Raw genomic sequence first — 18,676 nt, forward strand, 5'->3', positions numbered from 1 at the left:
GGGTGAGGTCGCCCGCGTCTGCCGCGCGGAGGGGCGCTCTCCATCCATTTCGAGTACGACGGCGCCTCCATGTTGTTCTTCAAGGTCTTCGACGAGGAAGGCCGCCACTTGGAGTGCTGCCCTAAAGGGGGCCGCCAGGACATTACGGCGGCAAGCTCTCAGCCCACCCTCGGACCTGCTGACAGCTCCTCGAGCAGCAGCGATGACTCCTGGTGGTCCAGCGACTCTCCCGAGCCTGGCGAGACTCCGGAGACAAGCGACAACAGCTACGTGCCTCCGAGCTTGTGCCGTGCCCGGAGCACAGCCGCGGCATCCGACCGCCGCCGCCGCTGATCTGGATGAGGTCGGCGCTGGCCTCCCTTCACCCAGTGTTTATGATGGCGTCGGTGGCGTTGGCGCGTGTAGATAGGGATCCTAGAAACTTCCTTCTTTTGTTCCCTGCGAGGAATAAAGATGGACCCCGTGGGTGTGTGTAAAGGGTCTATAATGCCTTCTGTTGATATCATCCTTATTATGAAGATTTACGAATGCATGTCCTGCTTTGGCTCGATCTCCCCTTTCCAACTTCGTGGTAGCTTGGTGCTCTACGCCGACAGGTCCCGGTCCCCAGGCAGGCTGCATCCATCGTTGGTATGCCAGGTCGCGATGCCGTGGTCAAGGCCAGGAGGTGAGCGGCCCGAGGTCCAGTTAGAGCTCCTGAGGCGCGATGCTCAAGAGGTCCCCTTTAGCGTGGAAGCATCTACCTAAAGGTGGGAAAGGGAGGCGACATCGCCGCAACAGGGCTGCAAGAGGTGGGAATCTTATGCCGTAGCACTCGGCCGACCTGGGTGCGAAACTTATCTTGGCAGTCCAGAGTTGATTCCTTGTGCAGCGCCAGACTCGTGTGTCGACGGCCATAACATAGCCATGTTAGGCCCCTACGAGCCTCCCCTCTTTCCCACGCTCTTCTGTGTGCTCTACGTCCTTGGGTCCCGGCTCTCGAGCGAGCTCAGCCACCGCTGGTATGCCAGGTCGCGATGCTGTGGTCAAGGCCAGGGGGTGAGGGCTGGAGAGCCAGTAAGAGCTCCTGAGTCACGATGCTCAGGAACCCCCCTTTAATGCGCAAGGGAATTGCATGGGAAAAGAGGGAGCCCGCGGTACCAGCTGCTGTCGCCCTCGGGAGGCTCCTGCAGGTTAGCGCGAAGAAGGGTACAAATTGCAACCACGCTTGCCGGCCTGCCACTGATCGTTACGCGAGAAGATGAAGGCACTAAGGGCCTGGTGAGGTGACGTGTGCGGGCGTGCCGCGAGCCAGAGCTCGATCGCTCAGATTTGTCAGTGTTGCAGGGACGGACCCGAGCACAAGCATTGTGCCAGCATGAGTAGCCCCTGTTGCGGGATGAGCAAGGGGCCGATCGGCGACGCGGGCGACCGCGGCGAGTGACAATCAAGGAAGGGATGACTATAAATAACTCATGCATGGGAACTAGCTAGCTTAGATAGATGCGAGAACAATACATGCCACTGGGACGGACCCGAGCGGCCTGGGGATGATGCAGCCTGAGGGGCGCCCCCAGTGGAGTAAGCTAAAGATGCAAAAGGATACATGCCGCAGGGACAGGCCCATGCGACCTGGGAATAATGCAGCCCGAGGGGCGCTCCCAGCTGAATAAACTTGGAAAATGTCACCTGGTTTCGTTGTCGAATGAGTGTTGGGGTAGCTGAAGGCGCGCACTGAAGATGTTGCTCCTCATGAGCCGGCAAGACCCCGAGCCTCAGGAGCCTCTGGGGGCTCAGGTGGTTCCTTGAGGACCGTCTCCATCTCCACCAGGACCGCGTGATGCCTGGCGTCCTGGGTTGCCAGGATGCTCCGTAGATTGCGCTGGAAGGCGGCTACCACGCTCGGCAGGCCAAACGGCATGTGAACATATACATAGCTATGAGGTGGACCCTCGCACTGCCCAACGCGCGAATGCCAGAAGCACTCCTGAGATGCGGCCCTGTTGAGCCTTGGGATGTCGACGCAGATGTGCAGCCCGCCATCCTCGCCTGGATGGGGAGCTGCACCAGGTGGGCGGCGGTTGCCGCGCATAGCCCTTGCTTCTTGAAGCTCCTAGGTGACCTTGATGATGAACTCCTGAGCGTCGGGCGCTCCTCGCCCGGTGCCTTCCCGAGGGAAACGTGCCGCAAAGCACGCCTCCACGTGGTGCCCGAGCCCCTCCCTCGTGATGTTGGCCAGGTCTGAGGCCCTCCAGAAGAGAGCCCCCGAGCCTTGCCCGAGGAGGGCGCCGAGCGCGCCTTCCTATGTGAGGGAGGGAGGCGCCCCAGGTGCGGGCGCTGATCCTGAGGCGGCGCCGCTGGAGACACCGGCCCCCTGAGGCCCTGTGCGGAGTAGCTGCTTCTTCTTCTTGGGGATGACCTCAGGATGGTACTGCGTGCCCTTGCTACCAGGGTCTTCATGTTGAGGAACGCAGTAATTTCAAAAAAATTCCTATGCACACACATGATCATGGTGATGCATATCAACGAGAGGGGAGAGTGTGTCCACGTACCCTCGTAGACCAAATGCGGAAGCGTTACCACAACGTGGTTGATGTAGTCGTACGTCTTCACGATTCGACTGATCCAAGTACCGAACGTACGGCACCTCCGAGTTCTTCACACGTTCAACTCGATAACGTCCCACGAGCTCCGATCCAGCAAAGCTTCACAGGAGAGTTTCGTTAGCATGATGGCATGCTGACGGTGATGATGATGCTACCGACGCAGGGCTTCGCCTAAGCACCGCTACGATATGATCGAGGTGGATTATGGTGGAGGGGGTACCGCACACGGCTAAGAGATCAATGATCAATTGTTGTGTCTATGGGGTGCTCCCCTGCCCCAGTATATAAAGGAGCAAGGGGAGGAGGCGGCCGGCCAGGGAGAGGCGCGCCAAGAGGGGGAGTCCTACTCCCACTAGGAGTAGGACTCCTCCTTTTCCTAGTAGGAGTAGGAGAGCGGGAAGGAAAGGGAGAGGAGGAGAAGGAAAGAGGGGGCCGGCCCCCTTGCCCTAAACCTATTCAGTTTGGGCCTTGGGGGGCGCGCCCCACACTCCCCTTGCTGCCCTCTATTTCCACTAAGGCCCATGTAGGCCCATTAAGCCCCTCGGAGGGTTCCGGTAACCCTCGGTACTCCGGTATATGTACGAAACCTTCCGGAACCTTTCCGCTGTCCGAACGTAGTCATCCAATATATTGATCTTTACGTCTCGACCATTTCGAGACTCACCGTCATGTCCGTGATCATATCCGGGACTCCGAACTACCTTCGGTACATCAAAACACAAAAACTCATAATACCGATCGTCACCGAACATTAAGCGTGCGGACCCTACGGGTTCGAGAACTATGTAGACATGACCGAGACATGTCTCCGGTTAATAACCAATATCGGAACCTGGATGCTCATATTGTCTCCCGCATATTCTACGAAGATATTTATTGGTCAAACCACATAACAACATACGTTGTTCCCTTTGTCATCGGTATGTTACTTGCCCGAGATTCGATCGTCGGTATCTCAATGCCTAGTTCAATCTCGTTACTGGCAAGTCTCTTTACTTGTTCTGTAATACATCATCCCACAACTAACTCATTAGTTACAATGCTTGCAAGGCTTATAGTGATGTGTATTACCGAGTGGCCCCAGAGATACCTCTCCGGCAATCGGAGTGACAAATCCTAATCTCGAAATACGCCAACTCAACAAGTACCTTCTTAGACACCTGTAGATCACCTTTATAATCAACCAGTTACATTGTGATGTTTGGTAGCACACAAAGTGTTCCTCCGGTAAACGGGAGTTGCATAATCTCATAGTCATAGGAGCATGTATAAGTCATGCAGAAAGTAATAGAAACATACTAAGCGATCAAGTGCTAAGCTAACGGAATGGGTCAAGTCAATCACATCATTCTCCTAATTATGTGATCCCGTTAATCAAATGACAACTGATGTCTATGGCTAGGAAACATAACCATCTTTGATCAACGAGCTAGTCAAGTAGAGGCATAATAGTGACACTCTGTTTGTCTATGTATTCACACATGTATCATGTTTCCGGTTAATACAATTCTAGCATGAATAATAAACATTCATCATGATATAAGGAAATAAATAATAACTTTATTATTGCCTCTAGGGCATATTTCCTTCAGTCTCCCACTTGCACTAGAGTCAATAATCTAGAGTACACAGTGATGATTCTAACACCCATGGAGCCTTGGTGCTGATCATGTTTTGCTCGTGGAAGAGGCTTAGTCAACGGGTCTGCAACATTCAGATCCGTATGTATCTTGCAAATCTCTATGTCTCCCACCTGTACTTGATCCCGGATGGAGTTGAAGCATCTCTTGATGTGCTTGGTTCTCTTGTGAAATCTGGATTCCTTTGCCAAGGTAATTGCACCAGTATTGTCACAAAAGATTTTCATTGGACCTGATGCACTAGGTATGACACCTAGATCGGATATGAACTCCTTCATCCAGACTCCTTCATTTGCTGCTTCTGAAGCAGCAATGTACTCCGCTTCACATGTAGATCCCGCCACGACACTCTATTTAGAACTGCTCCAACTGACAGCTCCACCATTCAATATAAACATGTATCCGGTTTGCGATTTAAAATCGTCCGGATCAGTGTCAAAGCTTGCATCAACGTAACCATTTAAGATGAGATCTTTGTCACCTCCATAAACGAGAAACATATTGTCACACCCTAGCTAGTTCATGCATTAGAGTGTTGCATCATGTCTATCATTTCATCAGAAACTTGAAATGGGGATGCCAGAACCCCCAACCCCTCTGAAAACAACTAGGGTTTACTAAAAATAATTTCAATGAACCTGAAATGCCCTTCTAAAATGTCCATCATTTTTGTCCTGGTTCAGAACCTCTGCCAAAAGTGATGCACAGTTTTCTAGGTCATCCTAAGGTCTTTGAGTTAATTCATAATTATTTGAATTTGGGCATTCAAATTTATAAAATATTTCAAATGCTCAAATATCTCCAAACTAAAATGTTTCATGTTGGAAATAATCCAACTATGGACCAGAAGCAGTTTGGTGATTTTAGGAGTTGCCTAGATATTTTTAATAATTCAACAAAGTTGCGGAATAATAGAAAAAGAAAAAAAACAGAAAGGAAACTTACCTGGCGCCTGCAACCCGGCCCACCTGCAGGCCCAGCCCAGCGCCGCGCCAGCGAGCTGCTTGCCGGCCAGGCAGGCAGGCAGGTGCCCGACGGCGGCCGCAGCGTGCGCCACGCAGCTGGCCGTCACCCTGCTTCACCTCCTCGCCTCGCTGCTGGCTTGGATGAACTCCACGTCGAGCCGTGAACCCCCAGGACACCTCCATTCTCCCCCAACTCCTCTCCCTCGCTCTCCCACACCATGGCCGACGCCATCGCCGCCACCCCCTCGCCGTAGCCACGCTCTTCGTCAACCCCACGCCGCGCCACCGTGTCCAGGAGCTCCGCCACCCTCCTCTCCTTTGAGCAAGCCGAGCCCCGAGCGCTCGCATGCCCCGAAGCCACCGCACGGACCTCGACCAAACCGCCGTCGCCAGAGATCCCCTTCAACGCCGTCGCCGCATCAGCTCGTCCCCGACCCCGCCGGTAGCCTCTACGGGTGCTCTGTGAGCCTAGCTACCCCTCCTACCCTTCCTCTCTCGCCCCCGAGCCGTGTAGCCACCGCACGAAGATCACCCGCACGCACCGCCATGGATCTCGTCGCCGACGTGCTCCCGGCCATCCTCCGGCCACCTCACGGTGTCCAACGCACTCACCACGTTGCGTTGAGTCCAACCGTGCACTTCCCGCACCTCACCGCACACCCTAGCCCCGAGTTCGCCTTCACCCAAACTCCGGTGACCGCCTAGGTCATCGCCGGCGCCAACTCCGGCCACCCCGACCTCAACTCGCTCCACCAAGAGCTGCGGTTCGTCCCCAGCTCCACGTAGATGCCTTCCGCGCCCCATTTGGTGGCCGGAATGGCCAAAACCACTTTCGTCGCCGCGTCGAGCTCGCCGGCGGCTAAACGCCGGTGCAGCCGTTTTGACTTTGACCGCGGGTGGGCCCTGGTTGACTCTGTTGAGTCAATGACAGGTGGGGCCCCCTTCTACTAATTATCCAGATTAGTTTAAACTAAATTAAATTAGTTAATTAGCCACTGACACCCTGGACCCACGCGTCAGGTTTGACCTGGACCGGGTCTGTTGACCTGCTGAGGTCAGCATGACCTCATGCTGACGCAGTAATCCTTTTCTAGAATTAAAATAAATCTAAAATGATTTATAAATTCCAGAAAATAACCCAAACTTCAAAAATTCATATAAATTCAACCGTAACTCCAAATCAAACAAATTATATATGAAAAATGATCAGAAAAATCCAATCTATCCATCTGTACTAGTTTCATGCATGCATCATATTGTTGCACATTGTTTGGTGATGGTTGTGTATCGGTGTTCTTTGCGGCAGGTTCTGCCTCCGAGGAGTACCGTGATTACCCTAGCGAAGAACCGTATCCGTGCATCGATCCATCAGGCAAGCAACCAACCATTTGATCATATCGATACAATCCCATGTTCTCGCTCTTGCTCTCTTTTACTGCAGTAAGACAACGCATTTCAAACTGCTGTGTGCTACGGTAGTTGAACCCATTTCCTCTGCATGACCTGTCATTGCCACAGTAATTAGATGAAACCCACTAGCATGTGTAGGAATTGATTGAGCCATATGTATGTGTTGTTCCTACCTTGCTATGCCTGCTATGCTTAGAGTCGTGTCAGGTCTGGTTCATCTGGGTGATGGTCTAGAGTGAAATGATCATGTCGGTAATGAGAGTGATGTGGTGAACACGTTTGGTAAAGGTATCGATGAGAGGCCATGTAGGAGTACATGGTGGGTTGTTTCATTGAAGCCGACCTTAAGCACTGAGATCTGTATGTGTGATTTAAGATACAACTACTACCATGCATTGGGCCCTGAAATATGACCCCGCTCGACTTCTTATTCACCCTAGTCCTCTGTCCAGGAGTTGCAAGTAGTTTCTGGTGTTTGTAGCCTACTGGAGGCCGTGGACAGCGCTGACCGTAGGGGTGGGCTGTGATGCGGTAGGTACGTGGCCGGGAATACCGGGCACCCGTTAGGTGTCACGGAACCCTGTACACATTGTTCGGGGCCGTATGGGAAACCTCGGCCAGACTCCCTGCGGATGGAACCTGGATAGGCGATAAACCTGGACTAGAGACTTAGGTGTTTAGGTAGGTCGTGGTCTACACCCACGTCCGCTTTCGCTTGAAGTCTGCCGAGCACATGTCGTGTGCAGACGCTAAGTGGTGGAAACATGTATGAAGAAGTACACCCCTGCAGGGTTACATGATCTATTCGAATAGCCGCGTCCGCGGTAAAGGACTACTTGGTTGCCTATACAGTTCATAGACAAGTAAACTGGATACTACTAAAAATCTCAAGATAAGCGTGAGTGCCGAGGATGGCCCTTCCATAGGATGACGGAGGTGGATCCTCGGTGGTGTATTTGAAGTGGTGAGTAGTGGACTCGTGTGCGCAAAACCATTTCAAGTTGGAGTCTCGCAGGATAGTTTAGCCAAGAGTCAAAGCTGGCTTGCTGCAATAACTCCACCAACCCTTCTTGATAATGTGCATGTATGTAGGATCTGACGTAAGTCTTGCTGGGTACCTTTGTACTCATGTTGCTATAATTTACATTTTACAGAAGGCGCTGCAACCCCTTCTGATGGGTTCTTCGTAGACGTTGACATCGACGAGTAGACTAAGGCCCAGGTGGTAATCCTGAGCTTGTGAAGGTCCACTTAGTATAGCTAGGCTTTCCAAGCCTCTTTTATTTTACTAGTTGTCTGTACTCAGACAAGTTACTTCCGCTGCTAGTCTGTATGACTGTATGACTTGAATGTGGGTCGTGTGACCCGTACTTGTATGTATGATATGTATGGCTCTCTGAGCCTTTAAATAAAGTACTTGTGTTGTAGAGTCATGTTGTGATGCCTTGTTGTATTGCACATATCGAGCATATTGTGTGTATGATTGAAATGCTTGGTATGTGTGGGATCTGACTATCTAGTTGTTTATCTTTAGTAGCCTCTCTTACCGGGAAATATCTCCTAGTGTTTCCATTGAGCCATGGTAGCTTGCTACTGCTCCGGAACACTTAGGCTGGCCGGCATGTGTCCTTCTTCGTTCCTGTGTCTGTCCCTTCGGGGAAATGTCACGCATTGAGTACCAGAGCCCTGTTAGCCCGCTACAGCCCGGTTTATCGGAGTCCTGCTAGCCCAGTGCTACAGCCCGGACCCACTTGCTGCTGACCGACACGTTCGATGCTGGGTCATGGATGCCTGTCCCTGTAAGTCTGTGCCACTTTGGGTTTACGACTAGTCATGTCAGCCCGGGCTCCTTATCATATGGATGCTAGCGACATCATCATATACGTGAGCCAAAAGGCGCAAATGGTCCCGGGCAAAGGTAAGGCGACACCCATGGGAATACCGTGCGTTTGGCCGCAAAGTGATATGAGGTGTTACAGGCTAGATCCATGTGACATTGAGTCGGGGTCCTAACAGCGTTGGTATCAGAGCAGGACTGCCTGTAGGTTCTCCAAGCCAAACTGGTCGATGTTGAGTCTGGAAATGCTCTAGTTATATGTAGGGGAATTGATTGTGGGATGGTACGTAATGCTCTTTTTACTTCTTTACCTCATGGCATTCTGATCTGAGTCAGTCCATTCTTCTACCGGGGATTAAGGATTAGGATCTTCTCTCTCTATCAGGTTCACGTGTTACGAATCAGTAGTACCTTATAGGTTTGATGGCTACAAGCCTAGTTCAGATCTACTACCTTGTTATGCTGATAAGTTGAACCCAGAACCTTGATATGATATTGTTGAGTGTCTATGCAATTTTTTCGATAAATGTCTCAAACCTTCTTGAGCATTTACAGCCGTCATGCTGTCGAAATTTTGCTAGAAATTCTAATGCCTTTGCATTATGGTTGTGCTTTCAGATGGCCACTTGCGACCAAAATCAAGTGGTTCGCCTGACCCGATGCATTGGTGTGACCGGTCATACGTCAATGTTAGTCCGAGTGATGATCGAGACGGGTTACCGTTGGTATCCCGAATACACGGTCGAAGAGCAGTTTCGAGATTCTAACCAAAGCCAGTATCTTTGCACCATCCGGATATTTCCCTCTTATCCTGGTTCTACCGAGGCTCTTCACTGTTCCTATGGACTCGGTGTTACTATTGAGATGGCTGTGCAAGATGCGGCTTATTCTATGATGACCATCATGCGAGTCAGGTCTGGCCTGCTTCGCAACACCGACTTCCGGTATATGCCGGCTTCACTTCCTGGAGCGCACGGATATCTCCGGGCTATCTATGCTGACCCCAGTCAGGAGGACTCACTAACTCGCACCACTGCTGAGTTACTCGAGGATAAGGACCGAGAGAATCGGGCCTTGAGAATGGAGCTTTTCAACACCCGCGCTGATCATTGGGCCACCTTGACTCAGTTTGCACTGGCTGTGCAAGCTGGATGCATGGATATGAGAGATCTGTATCCTGTTAGGTCTGCTCTGCCAGACATGATGGATTGGCGTGATGTGGGAGGCATCACCCCACCTCGTGGTCCTCGCAGGCCACCGTTTGTTGGTCCAAGACCTCACCCTAGCCCTTTTGGTCCACAGGCTCCTCAGGACCGTTTGTTTCCGGATGCTCACGTTGAACTTCCAGGCTATGGAGGAGACTTCTATGAGAACTACTACGGAGATGACTGAGATAGTAGTAGTTCCACTAGGTATTGTAATAGTTGTATTTCCACCGTCCTGCGTGACTTGTGGAATATGACTTAGCATGTAGTAATTCCGGGGGTGTAAAAGAAATAATGTATAGGAGCTTGGGATGCCTCTGATGAGATGTAATCCTCCTCTTACCCTAGTAGTACTTGTTGGTCTTGTACTAAACGTTGTATGGTGTGTATGACGATGGAATAAAAGAAGTAGTTTCTGTATCTACCATGTCATACGGATGATCATCTTGCATTCTGAGTTGTCCATTACATTCCACATTCTATGTCGGAATCTTGTCATTTTGGACTAAACCATTGTCTTGTTTTTCCTAGGATGGTCAACACCCGTAACAACCCTGCTCCCCCAGAGCAGGCCGAAGGCAGCAGAGTTGGGGAAACAAATCTGCCTCACCCTCCCTCTCTGGCAGAAGTTATGCTAGAGGCTGAGAGAAACAAGCGGGAGACCAACCGTTTGTTGGAGCGTATTGAACAGAACACAGCACACCATCAGAGGACTAACTTGGTGTCACTCAGTGATTTCATCAAGTTACATCCACCCACGTTCCACCACTCCGTCGAGCCTCTCGACACTGATGACTGGCTTCGCAGTATTTCTCACAAACTGCGTTCTGCGCTAGTAGCTGAGGCTGACAAGGTCACCTTTGCTGCATATCATCTTGAAGGCCCCGCCAGCCTATGGTGGGAGAATTATGGAGCTATGCGCCCAGCGGACCATGTCACTACTTGGGCTGAATTCAGCGAGGCTTTCCGTGAACACCACATTCCGGAGGGTCTCATGGACCGTAAACGTGAGGAATTTTGCAGTTTCACTCAAGGTCGACTCTCTGCGGATGCTTACAGCAGGGAGTTCGGTAACCTCGCACGATATGCAACTGAGGAAGTTTCTACCGATGCCAAGAAGCAAGCAAGGTTCCGTAAGGGACTTAGTCCTGAGCTTCGCCGCGACCTCCGTCTACATGAGTGCACATCTTTTCAGAAGCTTGTTAACAAGGCCATCAGTGCTGAGACTGGTCAGACTGATTATGAAGCAACACGCAAGCATGGCCGTGACTTGGGTTCCTCATCCGGTGCTGGTCCTCAGAAGCGCCGCGTGTGGGTGCCTAATACTGCCCTACCACCCAGGTTCACACCGAGGCCATCCTTCCAGGCACCTCGCCCAGCTCAGCCATATGCACCAGCCAAGCCCTATGGTGGTCCAATCAACAATGCTACCCCACGTACCAGTTCCGTGACTTGTTTCAAGTGTGGGGAATCAGGCCACTATATGCGCGAGTGTCCCCAAACCAACCCCAACCAGACAGCAAAAACTGTTGGCCGCGGCAAGCCGACAGGGAAAGTGTTCCACGCCATGCCGGCCACCGCTGCACGTGGCCATGTCAACTGTATCTCTGCTGAGGAAGCTCAAGAGGATCCCAACGTTGTTCTCGGTACGCTCCTTGTTAATTGCCACTCGGCATCTGTTCTTTTCAATACAGGAGCATCTCATTCTTTCATATCCGAAAATTATGCTCGTTTGCATAACACCGCATTCTGTGATATGCCATCCACTATGGAAATTTCTACTCCTGGTTCTAGATGGCAAACCTCTAGAGTAAGCCATGGAAATGAAATTCAAGTCGACAGACTTGTTTTTCTCGCATCTTTGATAGCTCTCAAATCTTCTGATATTAATATCATCTTGGGTATGGATTGGATGTCAGCCCATCATTCCAAGATTGATTGCTTCTCTAGGACTGTTCAACTCACCCATCCTTCGGGGAAGAAAGTCAATGTCTTGACCCGAGTAGCCAAGCGACAGCTATATTCTCTTAACGCCAGCCCGTTGCCAGACCTCGAAGACGTTCCGGTAGTCCGTGACTTTCCGGATGTCTTTCCAGAGGAATTGCCAGGTGTTCCACCTGACAGAGATGTCGAGTTCGTAATAGATCTCATTCCAGGAACTGTCCCGATTTCCAAAAGACCCTACAAGATGGCACCTTTTGAACTAGCTGAGCTTAAGAAACAACTCGATGAGTCCTTGAAAAAGGGTTTCATCCGACCTAGTTCATCTCCTTGGGCTTGCCCCGTCCTCTTCGTCAAGAAGAAGGATGGTACGGACCGGATGGTTGTAGATTATCGACCTGTCAACTTGGTCACAATTAAGAACAAGTATCCGCTCCCCAGGATCAAGGACCTGTATGATCAGCTCGCTGGGTCCTCAGTCTTCTCTAAAATGGATTTGAGGTTGGGCTACCATCAAATCAAAATCAGGAACGGGGACATTCCGAAAACGGACTTTGTTACTCGTTATGGCCAATACGAGTACACCGTCATGTCCTTCGGTTTAACCAACGCTCCAGCCACCTTCTCTCGGTTGATGAACTCAATCTTCATGGAGTATTTGGATAAATTGTCGTGGTTTACCTCGATGATATACTCATCTACTCCAAGAACGAGGAAGAACATGCCGAACACCTAAGGCTAGTGTTGAAGAAACTTCGAGAGCATCGCCTTTATGCCAAATTTTCTAAATGTGAATTCTGGTTGTCAGAAGTGACCTATCTTGGACATGTAATTTCTGGTAAAGGCATTGCTGTTAACCCTGAGCGAGTTCAAGCCGTTCTTAATTGGACTCCACCTGAATCGGTCAAGCAAGTTCGGAGTTTCCTTGGCCTAGCGAGCTATTTTCGTCGCTTTGTCGAGAACTTCTCCAAAGTTGCAAAACCTCTAACCGAACTCCTCAAGAAAGATAAAAAGTTCGAGTGGACTCCACAATGTGAGCACAGTTTTCAGGAACTGAAAAGACGCCTGACATCTACTCCCGTATTGGTACCGCCAGATTTCTCTAAGGACTTTGTTATCTACTGCGACGCCTCGCGACAAGGACTAGGTTGTATTCTCATGCAAGATCGACACGTAATTGCTTATGCTTCACGACAACTACACCCACATGAGGAAAACTACCCCACTCATGATCTAGATCTTGCAGCCGTAGTCCATGCACTCAAAACATGGCGACATTACCTTCTCGGCAATCATTGCGAAATCTACACTGATCACCAAAGTCTGAAGTACATATTCACCCAACCGGATTTAAATCTCAGGCAAAGACGTTGGGTTGAGTTGATCACAGATTTCGACTTAGGAATAACTTACACCCCAAGGAAAGCCAACGTCATGGCTGATGCGCTAAGTCGTAAATCTTATTGTAACAACCTGATGTTACAACAAAGTCAACCGCTTCTCCATGAGGAATTTCGGAAGCTTAACCTTCACATTGTTCCTCAAGGATTTCTTTCCACCTTGGTGGCGAAACCTACTCTTACGGATCAAATCATCGCTGCCCAAAAGCGAGATAAGGGAATATCTAAGATCAAGGAGAACATTGCTAGTGGAGGTGCTAGATGTTTCTCCACAAATGATCATGGTGTTGTGTACTTTGAGAACCGTTTAGTGGTTCCCAAGAACCAGCATCTACGGCAGTTGATCCTTAAGGAGGCTCATGAATCTCCTCTCACCATTCATCCCGGTAGTACCAAGATGTATCAGGACCTACGCCAGAGGTTCTGGTGGACTAGGATGAAGAGAGAAATTGCTCAGTATATTGCTAATTGCGATGTCTGCCGTCGTGTAAAAGCAGAGCATCAACGGCCTGTTGGCACCCTTCAACCCCTAGCTATTCCTGAATGGAAATGGGATAAAATTGGTATGGACTTCATCACCGTTTTCCCAGGACCAAGAGAGGGAATAATGCTATCTTCGTCGTTATCGATCGTCTTTCCAAAGTGGCCCATTTCCTGCCTGTTCGTGAGAGTATAACTGCTAGTCAGTTAGCAGACTTGTACATCTCTCGAATAGTGTCTCTCCATGGTGTTCCTTTGGAAATTAACTCGGATCAAGGAAGTCTTTTCACCTCTCGATTTTGGGAAAGTTTCCAAAATGCTATGGGAACCCGCCTTTCTTTTAGTACCGCTTTCCACCCTCAATCAAGTGGTCAAGTGGAACGCGTCAACCAGATTCTAGAAGACATGCTTCGAGCTTCTGTTATCTCATTCGGAATGGAGTGGGAGAAATGCCTTCCATTTGCCGAATTTGCTTATAACAACAGCTATCAATCCAGCTTGGGTAAAGCCCCTTTTGAAGTTCTCTATGGACAAAGGTGTCGAACGCCTCTTAACTGGTCAGAAACCGGGGAAAGACAATTCTTTGGCCCGGATATGATTCAGGAAGCAGAAGAGCAAGTTCGCATTGTTCGTGAAAAGTTGAAAACAGCCCAATCTCATCAAAAGAGTCAATATGACCGAAAACATAAGGCTATGACTTTTGAGGTTGACGAGAAGGCTTACCTTCGGGTTACTCCTCTGAAGGGAACCCATCGCTTTTGTATCAAGGGCAAATTGGCTCCTCGTTACATTGGACCCTTTCGCATTCTCACAAAACGAGGAGAAGTTGCCTACCAATTGGAACTACCGCCGCATCTCTCCAGAGTCCACGATGTCTTCCACGTTTCCCAACTCAGGCGTTGCTTCTCGGATCCTATCCGTGGAGTGGACCACGAAACGCTTGATCTCCAAGATAATCTCACGTATCGAGAGTACCCCGTTCGTATCCTCGATCAAGCTGAGCGTACCACTCGACGTCATAATATCAAGTTTCTCAAGGTTCAATGGTCGCACCATTCTGAGAATGAAGCAACTTGGGAAAGGGAGGATCGTCTTCGACTCGAGTATCCCGCCTTCTTCCCGGAGGAACCCAAATCTCGGGACGAGATTCTTTTGAGTGGGGGTGAGTTGTCACACCCTAGCTAGTTCATGCATTAGAGTGTTGCATCATGTCTATCATTTCATCAGAAACTTGAAATGGGGATGCCAGAACCCCAGCCCCCTCTGAAAACAACTAGGGTTTACTAAAAATAATTTCAATGAACCTGAAATACCCTTCTAAAATGTCCATCATTTTTGTCCTGGTTCAGAACCTCTGCCAAAAGTGATGCACAGTTTTCTAGGTCATCCTAAGGTCTTTGAGTTAATTCATAATTATTTGAATTTGGGCATTTTAAATTTATAAAATATTTCAAATGCTCAAATATCTCCAAATTAAAATGTTTCATGTTGGAAATTATCCAACTATGGACCAGAAGCAGTTTGGTGATTTTAGGAGTTGCCTAGGTATTTTTAATAATTCAACAAAGTTGCGGAATAATAGAAAAAGAAAAAAAAACAGAAAGGAAACTTACCTGGCGCCTGCAACCCGGCCCACCTGTCGGCCCAGCCCAGCGCCGCGCCAGCGAGCTGCTTGCCGGCTAGGCAGGCAGGCAGGTGCCCGACGGCGGCCGCAGCGTGCGCCACGCAGCTGGCCGTCGCCCTGCTTCACCTCCTCGCCTCGCTGCTGGCTTGGATGAACTCCACGTCGAGCCGTGAACCCCCAGGACACCTCCATTCTCCCCCAACTCCTCTCCCTCGCTCTCCCACGCCATGGCCGACGCCATCGCCGCCACCCCCTCGCCGTAGCCACGCTCTTCGTCAACCCCACGCCGCGCCACCGTGTCCAGGAGCTCCGCCACCCTTCTCTCCTTCGAGCAAGCCGAGCCCCGAGCGCTCGCATGCCCCGAAGCCACCACACGGACCTCGACCAAACCGCCGTTGCCGGAGATCCCCTTCAACGCCGTCGCCGCATCAGCTCGTCCCCAACCCCGCCGGTAGCCTCTACGGGTGCTCTATGAGCCTAGCTACCCCTCCTACCCTTCCTCTCTCGCCCCGAGCCGTGTAGCCACCGCACGAAGATCACCCGCACGCACCGCCGTGGATCTCGTCGCCGACGTGCTCCCGGCCATCCTCCGGCCACCTCACGGTGTCCAACGCACTCACCATGTTGCGTTGACTCCAACCGTGCACTTCCCGCACCTCACCGCACACCCTAGCTCCGAGTTCGCCTTCACCCGAACTCCGGTGACCGCCTAGGTCGTCGCCGGCGCCAACTCCGGCCACCCCGACCTCAACTCGCTCCACCAAGAGCTGCGGTTCGTCCCCAGCTCCACGTAGATGCCTTCCGCACCCCATTTGGTGGCCGGAACGGCCAAAACCACTTCCGCCGCCGCGTCGAGCTCGCCGGCGGCTAAACGCCGGTGCAGCCGTTTTGACTTTGACCGCGGGTGGGCCCTGGTTGACTCTGTTGAGTCAATGACAGGTGGGGCCCCCTTCTGCTAATTATCCAGATTAGTTTAAACTAAATTAAATTAGTTAATTAGCCACTGACACCCTGGACCCACGCGTCAGGTTTGACCTGGACCGGGTCTGTTGACCTGCTGAGGTCAGCATGACCTCATGCTGACGCAGTAATCCTTTTCTGGAATTAAAATAAATCTAAAATGATTTATAAATTCCAGAAAATAACCCAAACTTCAAAAATTCATATAAATTCAACCGTAACTCCAAATCAAACAAATTATATATGAAAAATGATCAAAAAAATCCAATCTATCCATCTGTACTAGTTTCATGCATGCATCATATTGTCGCACATTGTTTGGTGATGGTTGTGTATCGGTGTTCTTTGCGGCAGGTTCTGCCTCCGAGGAGTACCGTGATTACCCTAGCGAAGAACCGTATCCGTGCATCGATCCATCAGGCAAGCAACCAACCATTTGATCATATCGATACAATCCCATGTTCTCGCTCTTGCTCTCTTTTACTGCATTAAGACAACGCGTTTCAAACTGCTGTGTGCTACGGTAGTTGAACCCATTTCCTCTGCATGACCTGTCATTGCCATAGTAATTAGATGAAACCCACTAGCATGTGTAGGAATTGATTGAGCCATATGTATGTGTTGTTCCTACCTTGCTATGCCTGCTATGCCTAGAGTCGTGTCAGGTCTGGTTCATCTGGGTGATGGGCTAGAGTGAAATGATCATGTCGGTAATGAGAGTGATGTGGTGAACACGTTTGGTAAAGGTATCGATGAGAGGCCATGTAGGAGTACATGGTGGGTTGTTTCATTGAAGCCGACCTTAAGCACTGAGATCTGTATGTGTGATTTAAGATACAGCTACTACCATGCATTGGGCCCTGAAATATGACCCCGCTCGACTTCTTATTCACCCTAGTCCTCTGTCCAGGAGTTGCAAGTAGTTTCTGGTGTTTGTAGCCTACTGGAGGCCGTGGACAGCGCTGACCGTAGGGGTGGGCTGTGATGCGGTAGGTACGTGGCCAGGAATACCGGGCACCCGTTAGGTGTCACGGAACCCTGTACACATCGTTCGGGGCCGTATGGGAAACCTCGGCCGGACTCCCTGCGGATGGAACCTGGATAGGCGATAAACCTGGACTGGAGACTTAGGTGTTTAGGTAGGTCGTGGTCTACACCCATGTCGGCTTTCGCTTGAAGTCTGCCGAGCACATGTCGTGTGAAGACGCTAAGTGGTGGAAACATGTATGAAGAAGTACACCCCTGCAGGGTTAACATGATCTATTCGAATAGCCGCGTCCGCGGTAAAGGACTACTTGGTTGCCTATACAGTTCCTAGACAAGTAAACTGGATACTACTAAAAATCTCAAGATAAGCGTGAGTGCCGAGGATGGCCCTTCCGTAGGATGACGGAGGTGGATCCTCGGTGGTGTATTTGAAGTGGTGAGTAGTGGACTTGTGTGCGCAAAACCATTTCAAGTTGGAGTCTCGCAGGATAGTTTAGCCAAGAGTCAAAGCTGGCTTGCTGCAATAACTCCACCAACCCTTCTTGATAATGTGCATGTATGTAGGATCTGACGTAAGTCTTGCTGGGTACCTTTGTACTCATGTTGCTATAATTTACATTTTACAGAAGGCGCTGCAACCCCTTCTGATGGGTTCTTCGTAGACGTTGACATCGACGAGTAGACTAAGGCCCAGGTGGTAATCCTGAGCTTGTGAAGGTCCACTTAGTATAGCTAGGCTTTCCAAGCCTCTTTTGTTTTACTAGTTGTCTGTACTCAGACAAGTTACTTCCGCTGCTAGTCTGTATGACTGTATGACTTGAATGTGGGTCGTGTGACCCGTACTTGTATGTATGATATGTATGGCTCTCTGAGCCTTTAAATAAAGTACTTGTGTCGTAGAGTCATGTTATGATGCCTTGTTGTATTGCACATATCGAGCATATTGTGTGTATGATTGAAATGCTTGGTATGTGTGGGATCTGACTATCTAGTTGTTTATCTTTAGTAGCCTCTCTTACCGGGAAATGTCTCCTAGTGTTTCCATTGAGCCATGGTAACTTGCTACTGCTCCGGAACACTTAGGCTGGCCGGCATGTGTCCTTCTTCGTTCATGTGTCTGTCCCTTCGGGGAAATGTCACGCATTGAGTACCGGAGCCCTGTTAGCCCGCTACAGCACGATTTACCAGAGTCCTGCTAGCCAAGTGCTATAGCCCGGACCCACTTGCTGATGACCGACACATTCGATGCTGGGTCATGGATGCCTGTCCCTGTAAGTCTGTGCCACTTTGGGTTTACGACTAGTCATGTCAGCCCAGGCTCCTTATCATATGGATGCTAGCGACATCATCATATACGTGAGCCAAAAGGCGCAAACGGTCCAGGGCAAAGGTAAGGCGACACCCGTGGGAATACCGTGCGTGAGGCCGCAAAGTGATATGAGGTGTTACAGGCTAGATCGATGTGACATTGAGTCGGGGTCCTAACACATATCCTTAGTCCTTTTTAGGTACTTTAGGATGTTCTTGACCGCTGTTCAGTGATCCACTCCTGGATTACTTTGGTACCTCCCTGCTAAACTAATAGCAAGGCACACATCAGGTCTGGTACACTACATTGCATACATGATAGAACCTATGGCTG

The sequence above is a fragment of the Triticum dicoccoides genome, chromosome 1A (genome assembly GCF_002162155.2).
Source record: "Triticum dicoccoides isolate Atlit2015 ecotype Zavitan chromosome 1A, WEW_v2.0, whole genome shotgun sequence".
NCBI lineage: Eukaryota > Viridiplantae > Streptophyta > Magnoliopsida > Poales > Poaceae > Triticum > Triticum dicoccoides.